Source organism: Cupressus sempervirens, chromosome 3, assembly GCF_028749045.1.
Source record: "Cupressus sempervirens isolate cs-2001-9-10 chromosome 3, ASM2874904v1, whole genome shotgun sequence".
Lineage (NCBI taxonomy): Eukaryota > Viridiplantae > Streptophyta > Pinopsida > Cupressales > Cupressaceae > Cupressus > Cupressus sempervirens.
The window spans coordinates 998,154,738-998,172,008 of NC_143120.1; the positions used below are offsets into that span (position 1 = coordinate 998,154,738).

Genomic DNA, 17,271 nt, shown 5'->3' on the forward strand with positions numbered 1-17,271 from the left:
AATGAATCCACATCGTCATCTATGACACCTAGAAAAGGTGTTTCTTGAATGGATGAACCTTGCTGATTTATCGGTCGTAGAGGGGAAATGATTGTAACCTCACCTTCCTCTTCATCCTCCTCATCAGATTTTTGAACTTGCGTAGATGCTTATGAGGGTTCTGGAGGTGATTTAGATCCCTTTCCACATTTCAATTTAAACTTGAGGGATTTTTCTGAAATAGAGGAAGATGCATGATCTTTGCTTGAAATTTTCAAGTAGAATTTCCTTCCAAGTGGTCCAAAACTACCGCAATTTACCCTGAGCTTAGGATTCACCTTCCTTAGGCCTTTATCTTTAACCGTTTGTTGGTATTTGCCAAGATAGACTGAAATCTATCAAAGATAGATATGCCTTCTTTCTGCTACCAATGTATAGGAAAGTGACATTACTTGTCAAAACCAACACGATGGTATTCTGGATCAAGAATATTGCCATCATCTTCAATGTGGAGATTGGATGTGATCTCGAGCATGTTAAGATCAATGATTTGTTGCAGTGTGAGCCTACAACAGTCCATCCTCATGATGTCTAGTTCTGTGCTCAGGTCAATCCATATGTCCTTTATACGATGAACATGGGTGAATGCTCTTTTGATCATTGAGTGCATTCCTCGATAATCAAAATCATACCTAGCCGTGAACTTCTTCAATGTCATAAGTTGAAGTTATAACTCCATATTTTTTGCTTTGTAGACTGAATTGATCATATACTAACCAATTACCAAGGGCTTGGCTGTAGTGATACCAAATCTTGACCTATGTTGAGTATTATGATATGACTGTACTTCTATAAGTTTGTCGAGCTAATTCCATTAGTATGATCCTATCTGTAGCATATCTCGGCAGAGTATATGGTTCTCCTTTGAAGTAGCTAACTCTCAAATAAGTGAAAGTTGGAAACTGTAGAAGATAGCACCAAATTGATTTATCCTATTCCAAGCTTCATCTGACACTCTTGATTACTAGCTGTTTATCAAACCGACACTTGAAATATCAAAAAAATGCATCTTGGACTCTTCTATAGTGGTATTTGCTATGCGGCAAGGTGATTTGATGATAATATTCATAAATAGGAACTTGAAGCCGATCTCCTTTGGTTGAAAGCCCTGAGAAAGATCCCATGGATGTAGCAATGTAGACCAAGTAAGAGTTTATGTAAAATGGTGCTGAGGTTCCCACATTGAGCAACTGTTCACAAAGTGCGGTATTGATAAGCTCTCCCGAGAAGATAGGTTCTTCATTATCAAAGATCTGGAAAATGAATTTGTACATCCGTGGCTCGAAGTCACTGGAATCTTTGAGAGTGCATATTCGGCTAAGTAGAGTAATCAAGTCCTTGCATTTTGGATTGAAATTAGATCTGTGAATGATTTTGGGCCATCTTGAAAGATTGTTTCTTATGGCCTTAAACAAATATGCATTTATATACTTCTAATAATCCGCCTTCTTCTCATTCCATAACTCCAAAGATGTCTCCTTTGACAAATCCATGCACTCTGTATTTTGAGGAACTTTAAATATCTGTTCAATAACCTTTGGGTCAAGGCTAATGATGACCTTTCCATCTGCATCTTTGATTTTTTTTGTTTTTGGATTGAAATTCTATATGCATCCCAAGACAAATTCTGGTTACAAGGCAACCATAGGGAAAGTAGACACCAAATGAATATTACTCTTCTTGATGCATCTCATTTCATGATTTGAAGGAGCTTCGACCCTTTGTATAAAATCAGCCATGTCAATGTGCCCGAGCTTTGTATCAGAAACATTATCTAGAGGTGATGAAACCTGAGATGCAGTCACATGGGCTAACTCTTTGTCATGTTGGTACTTCATCTTTCCTTTGGACTTTGTGGATGAGGGCATATCTTGTGTTGCAACATGAATGTGAACACATCATCAGAAGATATTGATTCTTGACTGACAACAATGGATCTATGAGGGACAATATGTTCGGAGTACGGATTCAAAGGTGTCATGTGATGGCTTTGAATGGAAATGGTAAGCATATGCAAAGGGCTGAAATAAGATTCAGAGAGATGGAATACATGTAGGTGAAAGATGGGTCCTTATGTAAATGCTTCGAGGAATGAAGGCTAGGCACATGGGAATGCATGGAAATGAGAATTTTGACTTTTTAGAGTGACCTTTAGCCAAAATCGGGTTCTCTGGATGCAAGTACATGTAAAGTGATTTACATGTAATCACTATTTTTATGTGAACATGCAATTAGGTTCGGAGGATGGAAACACATGTAAATGCGAATGAAGAATGTGATTGCATGTAAGTGCGGATGAGGGATGAGATCACATGCAAACACATATGGGGAGTGAGATGCAATGTGCAATGACATGTAATGATGTATATGGAAGCAAAAGATGCACTTGCATGAAAAGGTGAAAAGTGTAATGAAGTGAAATAATCATGCTCTTGGGAAATAACTTGCAACTTCTTGGAAATCATAACAAGCAGCAAACAATCAACAAACTAAACACAAAATGAAAACATACCTTTGGTCTTTGACTCAAATATGATGAGAACAAAATTGCTCTCTTATGCAAATTAGAATTTAGAATTTGGGGAAATTCTAAACACTCAAAAATGGAAGTTCTCTTATTCAAAGAGAAATTGCACTTTTCATGGCACATCTTGAGACAAATGTACAATGATGAATAAAAAGATGCAATGAAATAGCAAGAGATTGAAAACTTCAACTTGTTATTCAAAGAGCCAAAAGATGAGGATTGATAGGTTTGAAGAAAAGTTATTCAAATTCGAATATACAAACAACTATATTGACTCTTTCAACTTTGCAAGTAATGGACACTGATGAGCATTGAATGGTCATTTTGGCATGAATATGCCAAAAAGATGAGGATTGATAGGTTTGAAGAAAAGTTATCCAAATTCGAATATACAAACAACTATATTGACTCCTTCAACTTTGCAAGTAATGGACATTGATGAGCATTGAATGGTCATTTTGGCATGGATATGCCAAAAATGTTTCATAGATCTCTCATACACATATCGTTGCTTGCAAAAAACCATTTTTATAAAAACCATGGTTTGTTGCTATTATGTCACAAGTCGTTTTTGCTATTGAGAGGCAAAAACGTGTTCATTGGAAACAAACACAAGGATCAAAACAAAAAAACGTTTTCCTTTTCAGCAAAATTGTAGTCAAAAAGTCCTAAATCTGGGCGTTTTTCATCAAAACATGCCCTCAAGATGTCATAAAACACATCATTTCTTGCATGAATTTTGACACAAAATGCATGGAAATGCATTCAAATGCCAAAATGACCCTAGTTAGAAGAATTCCAAGCCTTGGAATGGGCGGATCTAGAGATTTCCAAACAAAAATGTGTTCTTGAGGAGCAAATCATGGATGTTTTGCCCTTGGAAGCTAAAATCAGGCTCTTAACTTGCAAATGCATGTGAAGGAAATGCAAATTGCATTCTAGGAAAGAGATTGCATGCATTAAAATGCCTCAAACTTGGTCTCTTATGCAAATCGCATTCTTGGAGTGCATTTGAAAATTGTAAAAAGCATGCATTTGAGTCTAGATGCAAATCACACTCTTGAAAGAGCATTACATGTTTTAAAAACTTGTCCAAACAAGCCTATAGTGCAAAATCACACTCTCCAAGGGTCACTGCATGTTTTAAAAAGGCTCTAAGATGCAAATCACATTCTTTGAAGAGCATTGCATGTTTTAAAATACATGCATTTACATTTTTAAGTGTTTTTAAAATGCCTTTTTGGTGCAAAATCGTGGTCTCTAGAGTCATTTGCATGTAAACATGTAAATAGGTTGAAAAACATGTATATGCACAACTTAAATGATCAGTTAAGCTCATGTTTGATTGATTTTTGAGGAAATATAACTTAATTGGGTAAAAAATAACATTTACACTATATAGTTTAAGTACTATGTGCAAATATCATTTCAAAAAGTAATATTTAACTTAGATGTTATAAATAAAACATAAAGCAACTCAAAATAAATCAAACTATATAGTCAATAAATCACTTTAGTGAAAAATTAAAAAAGCAACTCAACATGAAAAAATAACATAAATTGCACTATGGTCACCTAAGTGATAAATTTAAGTGATAAAGTAACTTAAAAACATAAATATTTTTCAAACAGTGAATATCAATATTAAAATATAACATGGTTTTTAAATCATGCAGTCACACCTTGAGAGTCCACTTTTTGGGCACTAAAATGGTCATATCTTTTGACTGCCAACTTTGATTAAGCCCTAAGATAGATCAACTCGAAGGGAAAACCGAAAGCAATGATTTGAGCAAAATCAAAAGACCAAAAGCAAACAAACTCACACTAAAAAATGCAAAAAAAAGGATGTTGAAGGCTTCAAAAATCAAGCATAGGCTCAACAAACAAAACCACTAAAAGGACTTGACAAAAGCTTTCAGTAAAAGGATTCATTATATCAATTGGTTGATTAGTGTTGGCCAGTTAAATAATGAACTAATCTTAGAGAAATGTGAGACTAAGTTGAAAAGGTTTTGTACTGTTGCCTTCATTTTGTGGTGACAAATGCGGGACAACAATTTCTATGCAATTGTTCATGCATTGAAGAGATGGAGGCATTATTTGTTGCTAAAATAATTTGTTTTTTATATTGATTGTCAGGCATTATATTACCTTAATAGCTAGGGTAGATTGAATCAGAGGCATTTGAAATGGGTAGAGTTCTTGCAGAGCTATACATTGGTATTGAAACATAGAACTGGATGATCAAATAGAGTTGCATATGCATTTAGTAGGAGACAAATATTATTGATGGCAATGCAGGTTGAGGTGGTCAAGTTTAACAAACTCAAGACTCTATACCTCGAGGATCCTAGCTTTGCAGATTCTTGGAAGGCTTGCAAGGAACCCGTTACTCTAGATAGGACAAGGTGGCTAGACTACATGATCCAAGATGGTTTGTTATTCAAAGGGAGTCAGCTATGCATTCAACGGAGTTCCATGAGGGAGAACTTGATTACAGAGAAACATAGTGGAGGAATGGCATGGCACTTTGGTCAAGATAAGACCACTGCCATTGTCAATGAACATTATTTTTGGCCCCAGTTGTCACAAGATGTGGGGAAGTTTGTGCAGAGTTGTCGAGTGTCTGAGATAGTTGAAGGAGTTAGTCAGAATACATGGCTCTTTCAACCATTGTCCGTTCCATCAAGGCCCTGGGAAGACATAAGTATGGATTTTGTTCTTGGATTGTGAAGGACACAAAGGGGTAATGATTCAATATTCTGGTACGTTATACAAAGGGAGTCAGCTATGCATTCCACGAAGTTCCATGAGGGAGAACTTGATTAAAGAGAAACATAGTGGAGGAATGACATGACACTTTGTCAGTGAACATTATTTTTGGCCTTAGTTATCACAAGATGTGAAGAAGTTTGTGTAGAGTTGTCGAGTGTGTCAGATAGTTGAAGGAGTTAGTCAAAATACACAACTCTATCAACCATCGCTTGTTCCATCAAGGCCCTGGGAAGACATAAGTATGGATTTTGTTCTTGGGTTGCGAAGGACACAAAGGGGTAATGATTCAGTATTTGTGGTAGTTGATACATTTTCGAAGATGGCTCATTTCATGAAGACATTAGCATGGATTTTGTTCTTGGGTTGCAAAGGACACAAAGGGGTAATGATTCAATATTTGTGGTAGTTGACAGGTTTCCGAAGATGGCTCATTTCGTTCCTTGCCACAAGACCCATGATGCAGATTTGTTCTTCAGAGAGGTGGTAAGGTGACATGGTCTCCCAAAGAGTATAGTTTCAGACTGAGATACAAAGTTTGTTGGGTATTTTTTGAGAACCTTGTGGAAGAAGTTGAAGACAGAGTTGAAGTTTAGTTATCACCCACAAACTGATGGAAAAGCTGAAGTAGTGAACATAAGTCTAGGTAATCTGTTGAGGTGTCTAGTAGGTGATAAGCCCAAGGGATGGGATTTGCTTCTACCATAGCTAGAATTTGTTTATAATAATTTTGTGAACATGAGTACTTGTAAGTCATTATTCGAAATTGTAAATGGGAGTAGTGGAAAGACTCTAGTGAAATTGAGGAAGGTGGAGCAAGGGGGCAGGACTAGTGCTGAGTCAAAGGACTTTGCTGAACATGTCAAGATCCTACATGAAGAAATGTGTGAGCATATCACTCGGATGAACATGTAGTACAAGACTAGGGCAAATCAAAAGAGGATGCATAAGGAGTTGCAAGATGGGGGTCGGGTTATGGTCCACCTACGACAAGCTAAAGATGAAATTTGGTCCCTGCAAGATTTTGAAGAAAAATGATTTAGGAAATGCATATGAGGTGGAGTTGCCAGATGGAATCCATATTTCCTCTATTTTCGAAATTGCAAATTTAGCAGAGTATAATGAAGATGGTATAGAGGAGGAACCGATACTTGAGCAATGTCAAATTCCCACTTCTGAGAAGGAGATTGAAGAAATCTTGGATAGCTTTATGGGAAGGAGTACTAGAAACACGCAGTATGAGGGAGTATCTTGTAAAGTGGAAAGGATGACTTGTGGAAGACTCAACTTGGTTATTTAAGGTGGAGGTTGACCATTTGGGTTTTCCTCAACCAGCTGAGATGTGACAAGGTCACTTCTCAAGGGTGTCTAATGCAAGAGCATTCAACGGTGTAAGGGCAATCTTGTATCACCCAAAAATATGTTTAGAGATAGTTTTTATTTGATTGCATTTCTAGATACCCATCTAGGCAAAATAAAGATTCCAACTCTCAAATTTCTATTTTTACTTTTCTAGGTTAGCATTTTGGCATGCCTCGGGATGTGTATATGCAAAACGAGGGTTATTTTGTTGTTGAGCCATAATTTAGTGAAATTTCTAGCACTCCAGAAAAAGAATCACGTCAAAATGTTTCATGGTTTGAAAGTTAGTGCAGTTTTTAGTTGCTTAGAGACCTAGAAACGCTTCAGAGTCAGATTTGAGGCACTAAATAGCCTCATATGGCCTCGAAAAATGAGGGACTACTGTAGGTGGTCTATAAGGCTCTAGAGTGCTCAAAGAGCTTTTCGGAAATGTAAATGGTTTGTTAATTGGAGTCCCAAATGAAAAATTGTGCCTCCCGAAAGTTGGACTACTTTTTCTAGTACCTTCTATTTTTGCACCGACTTCTAATTTGAAGTCTAGAAAGGAGTTAGATATAAGGCACTAAATAGCCTCATACAGCCCCGAAAATGGGGGACGACTGTTGGTGGTCCATAAGGCTCTAGAGTGCTCAAAGAGCTTTCTGGGAATTTAAATGGTTCGTTAATCGGAGTCCCAGATCAAAAGTTATGCCTCCTAAAAGTTGGTCTGCTTATTTTGGAACATTCTATTTTTGCACCGACTTCTAATTTGAAGTCTAGAACCTCTAGTATGGCGTTGGCTACCAAATGTCAAAATGTAAATTGTATTCCTAACCCTAAATCTAAGACATGCTATTTAAGGCCCATCCTTGAGGTGTAAGGCATTTTTTGGTGGAGTTTGGGAGAAGGTACTGTGAGAAGGATTTTTTTTCAGAATCTAATAATATTGTAGCCCATAGGGCATGTAGTCGGGTCTGTTTTTTCTATAGTGCATGAATAGTTTCTTATTTTAGATAATAAAGATTTTCTTTGTCGGTTTTCTTCATTTTTGTATCTTGTGCCCTCATGACACACACACACATATGCTATATACAGCAGCAAATTAGTTCATACACCATTATGCTAATAATTACTAATAAAGCAATGTAAATATACAACAGCACATATATTAACATTTTAGTCCAAATGACATAACAAAATGCTTAAAATACACCACCATATCAATGTTTTGGTTAAAATTAAAAAATAATAATGTTATCACATTGTTACGCTTCTCATGGGGCAAGATTGATTGTAACGTTTGTAATGGTTTAACATGCCGAATATGGACAAGTTTTTAAGATTGTTAGAAACAATACTGTGTTGGGTAATTGCATGCCTACTAATGTGAGCAACATGACATGGACTCTTGGAGATGCTTGGGCCTCATGTGTGTTTGTTTTTATCTGTTGTTTTAGTGCCTTTTCAGTTTTGTTTTATTGAAGTAGTGAAACTGATCATCATGAATGTATTGATGTTAATTGTGGGTTGTAATTTGTTCTGTAAAAAGACATGACAAAAGGGAGTACCATATCAAATGGTGGTGAGCTTTGATAATAATCATGGCCTAAGGGTGCTTGAAGATTATGCTAATTCTGATTATGTGGAAACTGTGTTTTAGAAGGTGTCTTGTGGTTACTATTGTCATTTCACTTGCTCCGTTACAGTGATGATCTTGTTGCGAGATTGTTGGAAGCATGAATGCTGAGATATTCCTATGGGGGAGTATTGTAGATATGTTACTATGATGATATGTTACATTCATGATTGAGCTTGTCATTGATGTCAACATAGCAGTTTTTTGTGGTATCTGGTAGAAGAACAATGGAAAGATGAAGTTGGTACGGACGACTAGTTGAGTATTCTAACTATCCGAGGTTATGGGAGATACTTCTGAGTATCTGGTATATGTAGTTAACGTCGGAAGAAGAAATGATAAGTCTAGAAGAAGTTATGTAAGTTTTGGTGATGTCTGTTCTGAGATAGAGTTTACAGAGGCATGTTCTGGTAAACTTGTTATATCTCTTAGCAGAGTTGATATTATGAGAATCAAGGTTGAGGACATGAAGAAGACATGTTGGTGATGACGTGGCCAAGTTTGCTAGTCATAATATTGCATGTACGGAAAGTTATTCAAGATGTAAGGTGGAAGATTAATATTATTGCTAACTGTAACACATTCTTAATGTGGTCCTATAATAATTAATTGAGAAGGTCTAACAGCCGACTCAAGGAATTGTTTATGGACTTGGTATAAAGGAAGGACATATTCCTTTATCATGACAGATATGGATATGAATGGATGTAGATGATATTTGTAAGCAACAGTATGAGCGGAATGCGAAGTTGAGCAGAGCAGAGCGGAAGTGAAGGAAATTTCATTGCCGAGGTTTTGCGGGGTGATCCGAGGTTTGATATTTGGATCCGAGGTTCGTGACCTCGTTTACAAGCTTTGACAGTAATTGTTTTGGTTAACAAAACAAAAGAAAGAAGAACATAACAGTAAATTACTTGTTTGAGTAGTGAGCTCTTCTTGTAGTTGAAACTGCATGTTTGGGCAGTGGGCTCATCTTGCATACTTTATACTACAACTCCTAATAAGTTTGGAATCTCCTAATAGGGATTCAAAGTCTCCTAACAGGGACTCCATGTACTAAATGTTGTAATAGACTCTTAACAGGGTCCATCCTCTAAGGAATATTTATATTAGTACATCATTTTGTGGGCATCATTCCCACAGGGGTTTTCCCTTTGATCAAGGGTTTCCCTAGTCAACATATCTGGTGTAATTGTCTATGTGCATTTTATTATGTTTGCTGTTTACTTTGGATAAATGGTTATGTTTGTTTAAAGAAGATAAATGTTTTAATTGTCAGATAACTGATTCACCCTCCCTAGTTATCTTGGTGGACTATTATTTCTAACAAATCTTGGGCCCTATTTGTCAGGTTGTGGGATAATATGAAAATAATCATGTAGTGTATTGTGTTGGCGATCTTTCTTTAAGTCTATTGACCCAATAAGTGTTGTACTTTGTTGATCAACATAGCATAAAATGTACAACAAAAATGAATTTTAATATAAATCTAGTCTTGCAATGCACTAAGTTAGCAATCTTTCTCTTACTTTATTGAAGGTCAACAAAATGGATGTTGGCCCCCAAATTCGTCAAAATTCTGTCCGACCTTATGCGCAACAACTTTAGAAGTCTTCCAAAGTCCCTTCAAATTCACCCAGGGTTTGAAACAATGAATGTAGACAAAATTTCTTAGACTGGCACCGAATTTGCAGCGAATATGCACCGACTTCGAATTCCAAGTGAATTGAATTTTGAATTTGGGGTTTGCTGAGTGAATGTGGTAACATAGGTAATGCCATTACTTAAATTTCAAGCTTTAAACTCAAACTGCAATCTTCATTTGTTTTTCCAAAATAATGACAACCTAGATTATTAAATGTCATCTATTATTTAAATAACACATACCCACAAAATGCAGCGATGGAAATGTCCTTGCTGTTCACAAAATCAACATTTTAGAATGCATCTTCTCCAATTCATCTTCAAGAAGGTATGGCTAGCTAGGATAGCCTTCGAACAACATATATTATATCTTTGTTTGAGTTGTTTTTGCCTCCAAAACCCAAATTGACCCTTTTTAAACTCAAATGTCTAATTCTGAACTTGTAATCAATGACCAAACATGGTCTGGCCCAGCCAAAATGGGATGACCAACAATGTACTAACAAGTAACAAGTAACAATCTCAATGAATTTTGTCCTCAAGCTGACCCCCTCCTTGGCTGATGTGGAGTGCAAAGCCCTCTAAATATGAGTAAGTAACAATCTCAATGAAATGTATCCTCAAGTTGACTCCCTCCTTGGCCTGATGTGTAGTGCAAAGCCCTCTAAATATGAACATTGAATGATCAATAAATGTAGTTGTACTTCCTATGTGAAAGCACCAAGTGATTCTATAGTTAGTATCTTTCAACAATGTGAAGAATGTTGTTCAAGAAGGTTTTGTTCTCACAAATCTTTGAGAATTGATCTCTAGCAAACAAACTTTTAAAATATCCCACCAAGCATGAGAAATGAACTCCACAAAGTTGGTTTTATATCATTCCCAAGGAGTTCAACCTTCTTCACCAATGTATGCGGGACTAAATAAAATAACTTTATTCACAACCCCTTTATGGCTATTATTCAATTATTGATAAAGTTAAATCTTTTAATTTAACTTCATTAGTTAAAACTTTATCCTTATTTAAACTCAAATCAAATGATTATAGAAAACATCCCAAAGTAGGTTTCTTAACATTTTCCATTGATATGACTGCCAATAATGAGTTCATCGTTTGACTTGACCTGAGTCCATCTAACTTACTAAAAATAGGAAGTGTCTAAAATGCCTTGCAACTAACTATAACTGAAATTTGCTCGGCCAAATTCCACCAAGATCCATTAATTATCATTGTTAGCTGATAGGTCCATAGCAGATAGGCTAATGACAACATTGCACCACACAAGCTAGAAAGTGGACATTACAAACTTATCAGAGAGACTACAGATATATCGATGATGTATGTATGGGTTTGTTGCTTATTGTGGCTTGCCTATTTTGAATCCAATGCACTTGTAGGGAGATTTTGGGGTCAACACTTGTAGGAATGGGACAGGAAAAAGGATTATGCTTGGGAGCCTACCTCGGTGAGGCCCATGTTTGGTGTGTTGTAACCTTGACATAGAAATGGATAATAGAGCTGGAGGGATTGCTCTTTCAATTGCTAAAGCTTTGCATATCAATATAGTCTTCAATTTTGAGGCTTCTACTATATTGTGCGCATTTGTGTGCAGAAGTGCCAAGAGAGGGGATCTTGAAGGTTTTTCCAAAGAAATGAGGAAAATGAATTATGGCTATAGTTTGGAGAGATGTAATTATGATGACACTATGGGTTTTGCATAAAATTTAGAGTTTGTAGGTTAATATGAGAGTAATGGAGGAAGTTGCTAGTATATGTTTGTGGCAAGAAGAAAGCTTTCAATTGCAAAGAGGAATTAAAGATCTGACTGTTTTACTTTGAATGAAGCATAAAGGAAACTTTATGAATTCATTCGGAAGACACAAATGATAATTTATGGTAGTGCTCATTAACCACAAGCAAACCATTAGATTTGTTGCCTTCCCAACCATAGATGATAAGCTCTTATCATCACACCGAGCACATCACTTATTTTATTCATTGCATAAATTTATCACCATTGATGCAAGAATGGCCTTGCATATATATGAATCATTGCTTTCAAATAGACCTCTAGTCGACTTTGTAGTTTTGGCACCAAGAATAGGATCAAACTTAATAATTACAAGTTACATGAATCGCCCAAATAGGGCCAGACCCAAATAAGGATTGATATGACAAAGTGCATTAGCACCATGGCTAAGGCTGACACACCAATTAGCCATTAGGTTTACTAGGTTGGTCTTAGAAGGATCTGACCTAGCTACACATCAACACTCCTTAGCTAGGGAGAATTCCTTTTCAATATCCGAATTACATAGTAATAATCATCATGGCTTCTCTCATGAAAATGCAATTGAATAATACCACTAGGGCTATTCTGAGAGATGGACCCATCATGGCTACTTCCATGAATGGAAACACAAGTGCTCATCACATAAATGTTATGACATTCACCATGACTACTCGAAGAGGGTGAATAAACAAAAGTGCTACATCATGGATTTTCTTCCCTGACATCCACCATGACTATGCGTAGAGGGTGGATCAACCGTACCTACTTGCAAATGGTAGAATGAGGGCTTTCACATCAGACTTCCAAGAGAAAGATGCATCTCCACTATGCCTACTTGCAGAGGGTGGATCCAACATACCTACTCGCAGAGGGTGGAACAAGCTTTTCACCTCAAACTTCTCCCAGAGATGAATGCATCTCCACTATGCCTACTTGTAGATGTTTGATCCACCGTATCTACTTGCAGAGGGTGGAACGAGGGCCTTCACCTCAAACTTCTCCTAGAGAAGAATGCATCTCCCCCATGCATAATTGCAGAGGGTGGAATGAGGGCTTTTACCTCAAACTTCTCCTAGAGAAGAATGCATCTCCTTGATGCATACTTGCAGAGGGTGGATCCACCATATCTACTCACAGAGGGTGGAACGAGGGCTTTCACCTCAAACTACTCCCAAAGAAGAATGCTTTATTGAGGGCTTGCACCTCACACTTTTTCTAGAGAAGAATGCATTACCAAGGTGATGTGGCTCCCTTTGATATCGACCTTCTAATATGTCCAACACCCTCTAAAGCAAATATTAACCTTCTAATCTCCTCGTCCAAGGTTGCCTCTAATGAGTTTTTAGATTCCCCCCGAATGTTATTCTTCCTCTTCCAAGAAATGTAAGCAATTATCAAGATATTCCTTTCTTGAAGGCAATCTCTTATGCTTCTTGGTTCATCCGGAAAGCATTTCACACAAAGATTAATAATAGTCCAAGTCTATGTCAAAGAGAAATATCAATGCTTGAATCAGAGATGATTCACCATCCCAATGATATAGAATGAATTAATAACAAAAATTCATGAACATAATCAACCATAAGGAATACTCATCCCTTTATAAGTTAGTCTTCCACCAACGTTCTTTCCTAATTTTGCTCAGCAATGAAATTACCATCCACTTGGATTGATCACACCGAAGCATCTAGTAATGATCTGATGGCTGTGTGGCCTTCGTCCCTTGCCATCACTCATCATCTATCTTCAGTTCCGTGATGTCAGTATCATCCTTACACCCTCCTTCGTGAGGCGACACAGCCCCTGCCTTTATAGCAATTCCTCCACTGATTGAATACCCTCCACTCCTCTATCCACAAAAAACCAACATCAAGTTTCCCTCTAGTGCTGAGATTAAGTGCTCTTCAAGTACTTTGATTGAAGATTACGTTTCATGAGTGGCGTGATTTGCTGGTGGATAGGCTGGAGATGAACACCAATATTAGGTTCAGATATACAAAATGCAAGGCAAAGTGTTGAGAGAAATGAAATCTACAGCCTTTTCCTGTTTTCGAGCTTGCTTTGATACCATGTTGATTTTATAGTAGTGCTCATTAGCCACATGCAAAACATCAGATCTGTTGCCTTCCTAGCCATATGATAAGCTCTTATCATCACCCCCAAACACATTGCATATTCTGCACATTCCAGAAATTTATCACCATTGATGCAAGAGTGGCCGTGCATATATATATGAGTGAACGCCTTCTAATAAACCTCCAGTTGGCTTTGAGTTTTGGTGCCAAGAATAGGATCAGACCTATTAATTACAAGTTACATGAATCACCCAAATATGGCCAGACCCAATAAAGATTGATATGACAAAGTTCATTGGCAACATGGCTAAGGCCAACAAGCCAATTAGCCATTAGGTGTACTAGGTTGACCCTAGAAGGGATCCGACCTATCTACACATCAACAATGAAAAGACCATTATAAATATTTTTAATGATTTGAAGATGACTTTGCAATTCAAATTGCTACTATGATCACTACAAAGGCCAAGCTCACTGCTGTGATTGCATTAAAGTCTGGATAAGTAGAAACTGTAAGTGAAGTTTGGAGTGGGTGCAAGCAAGTCTAAGGTACAATTTGACATCTTGGTGTGTGTATCAGCCGTCAGGTCAATGAAACAAGCTGAACAAGATTGAAAACACACTATCAAATGTATCTTAAAATGAGTGCCTGATGTAGAGTGGTAAAGGATACTGGCAATGTTAATTGTTATGGAACCCTGACCATATAATAGTGTCTTCGCTTTTCTTTGTTCTTTCATGATTGGTTGTAATCTCATCAATCTGATTTGGGAATTTTGTAAATCCACGTTTGGACACTCACGCTCGTACATGTACACATGGGAACGTTTGTGGGTGCGTAACACATCCACACACCAACAGAAATCAACACATACAGCCACTCTGCACACAGAATCCCACAGGCGCACACAATCACATGCACCTATACACACACATGCTTGTTCACACATACAACAAGCAGGCAGACACACAAGCACATCACTACGTGCAGAGACCCCCATACACATGTATGCCACCACCACCCTGTCAACTGCTGATCCCCACGATCCCACACCCCCACATGCACGCCCATCCATTCACCTACTCATCCATACACAAAGAATACACTTTACTTATATGAAAAAGATTGTGAATGTTAGAAAGAGCAAGATGTATGGTGAGACTCTGCAAGGAGCAGATTTAGTTTTCACTGACTTGGAAAATATCAAAATACTCTCAACATCACAAGTAACTTTTTCTCTATTGTTCTAGAAATCATTGTGTTAAAAAGAATAGAATATCTGCATATGGATTTTGAAGGATTTGCGAGTCCATTAAAGTGAATATATGTGCTGTAGAAATATTACTAAAAACAAATGATTATTTACATTGAATGAAATGAAAAGTAAGATGTTTTATGAGTGAGTATTGGCAGGAAATTGTGGGTTAGTGGAGAGGGAGTTGGGTTGTGGGGCTGTTTTCCTCCCTGTAGGAGATTGATTCTTTCATTAGAATATGTTTCGATGGAAAACCTGTTCTAAACTTTGTCGGCGCTAAACCTCTAGTTTTTCATAAGTGAGTTGCATGGAAATATGTAGAGTATCTGATATGGTTACTGGTATAAAATATGAATATGATAAATATTTATAGAATTTATTTTGTTAGAAAACCTGTTCTAAACTTTGAGGAGGTCAAATCTCTAACATGAACAGAGTTGCATTGAAATAGATGGAGTGTCTGAAATGGATACTGGTATTGGATATGAATATGATAAATATTTATAGAATTTATTTTGTTAGAAAACCTGTTCTAAACTTTGAGGAGGTCAAACCTCAAACATGAATGGAGTTGCATGGAAATAGATGGAGTGTCTGATATGGATACTGGTAAAGGATATGAAGATGATAAATAGTTTTAGAATATATTGTGGGGGAAAGTCTGTTCTAAACTTTAAGGAGGCCGATCCTCTGGTTTTTCATAAGCTCTTTTGCATGGAAATGGAGGGACCAATGGGTGTCTGATATGGATATTGGTATTTAACATGAATATGATGAATATTTCTAGACCCATGGTACGGATATGGCTGGAATACAAATTAATAAACACACGTACCCACACATAAGTATTAATTGTTTCTTAAGATCATTTGAAAATGTTTGTTGTGGTTTTATCTGATAGATATAGAGAACGAAATTATTGCATTTAAATTTTGTACTTCCATTTTCTTGGCAACTTTTGAATTTTTCAAGAACTCTAAGCCAGATTCAGGTCCGGACAGCACAGCACAGCATCTGGATGTATCAGTTATGACACATATATGGGCTCATATTTTAATAATTCTCAATGTCTAGTATTAGATATGGAGATGTCTTTATTGTTATGGGATACAAAGTCTACAACAACTCTGATCATATCTCAGAAAGTTGCCCTTTCTGCTTTGTACTACATGATGTTCCTTTGCAAGACTATAATTTCATGTCAAATATCATTAGCAGATTTTTTAAAGGGAAATGAATTTGCGGGGACTTCATCTTCGTATTATTTTAACACTTAATATTGGATAAGTAGTAAAAAAGATATTTAAAATTTACTGTAAATCATATAATGTCAGTCCTGTGTCACTGAGTACCCAAAACTATATGATATCTGTCTTTGCTTGCAAGTATACAACATTACTGATTTTGTTGTCACATGTTTGACTAATGAGGGTTTCATTAAATCAATAAGATAAAATGAAGCTTTAGAATGAAAATAGGCCTGATCAAATTGATTCCATTGATTATATAGAATGTCTGACAAGGCTTTATGGCAGGAAAATCCATCTTGTCAAGTATTTGGCCTGAGAAGGACAACAAATCATCATGAGGATACTGGTAAAGGATATGAATATGATAAATAGTTTTAGAATATATTGTGGGGGAAAGTCTCTACTAAACTTTAAGGAGGCCTAACCTCTAGTTTTTCATAAGCTGTTTTGCATGGAAATGGAGGGACCAATGGAGTATTTGATGTGGATACTGGTATTGAATATGAATATGATAAATATTTTTAGACCCATGGTGAGGATATGGCTGGAATACAAATTAATACGCACACATGCACACACATATAAGTATTTGTTTGTTTCTTATGATTATTTAAAAATGTTTATTGTGGTTTTTGTGATAAATATAGAGAACAAAATCATTGTTCTAAAATTTTATACTTAATTTTTTTTTGGCAATCTTTAAATTTTTCAAGAACTCTAATAAGCCAGATTCAGGTCTGGATAGCATGGTACAGCATCTGGATGTATCAGATATGACACATATATGGGGTCACATTTTGATAGTTCTCAATGTCTAGTATTTTAGATATGGAGATATCTGTATTGTTATGGGATACAAAGTATACAACAACTCTGATCATATCTCAGAAAGTTGCCCTTTCTGCTTTGTACTACAGGGTGTTGCTTTGCACGAA

At 36.6% G+C, this 17,271-nt stretch overlaps 1 protein-coding gene across 5 annotated transcripts in view; it reads left to right on the forward strand.

Annotated features, from left to right (window-relative positions):
- Nucleotides 1-17,271, forward strand: part of LOC149570114 (uncharacterized) — a 132,040-nt gene that overhangs the window by 13,865 nt on the left and 100,904 nt on the right. The window lies entirely within an intron of this gene.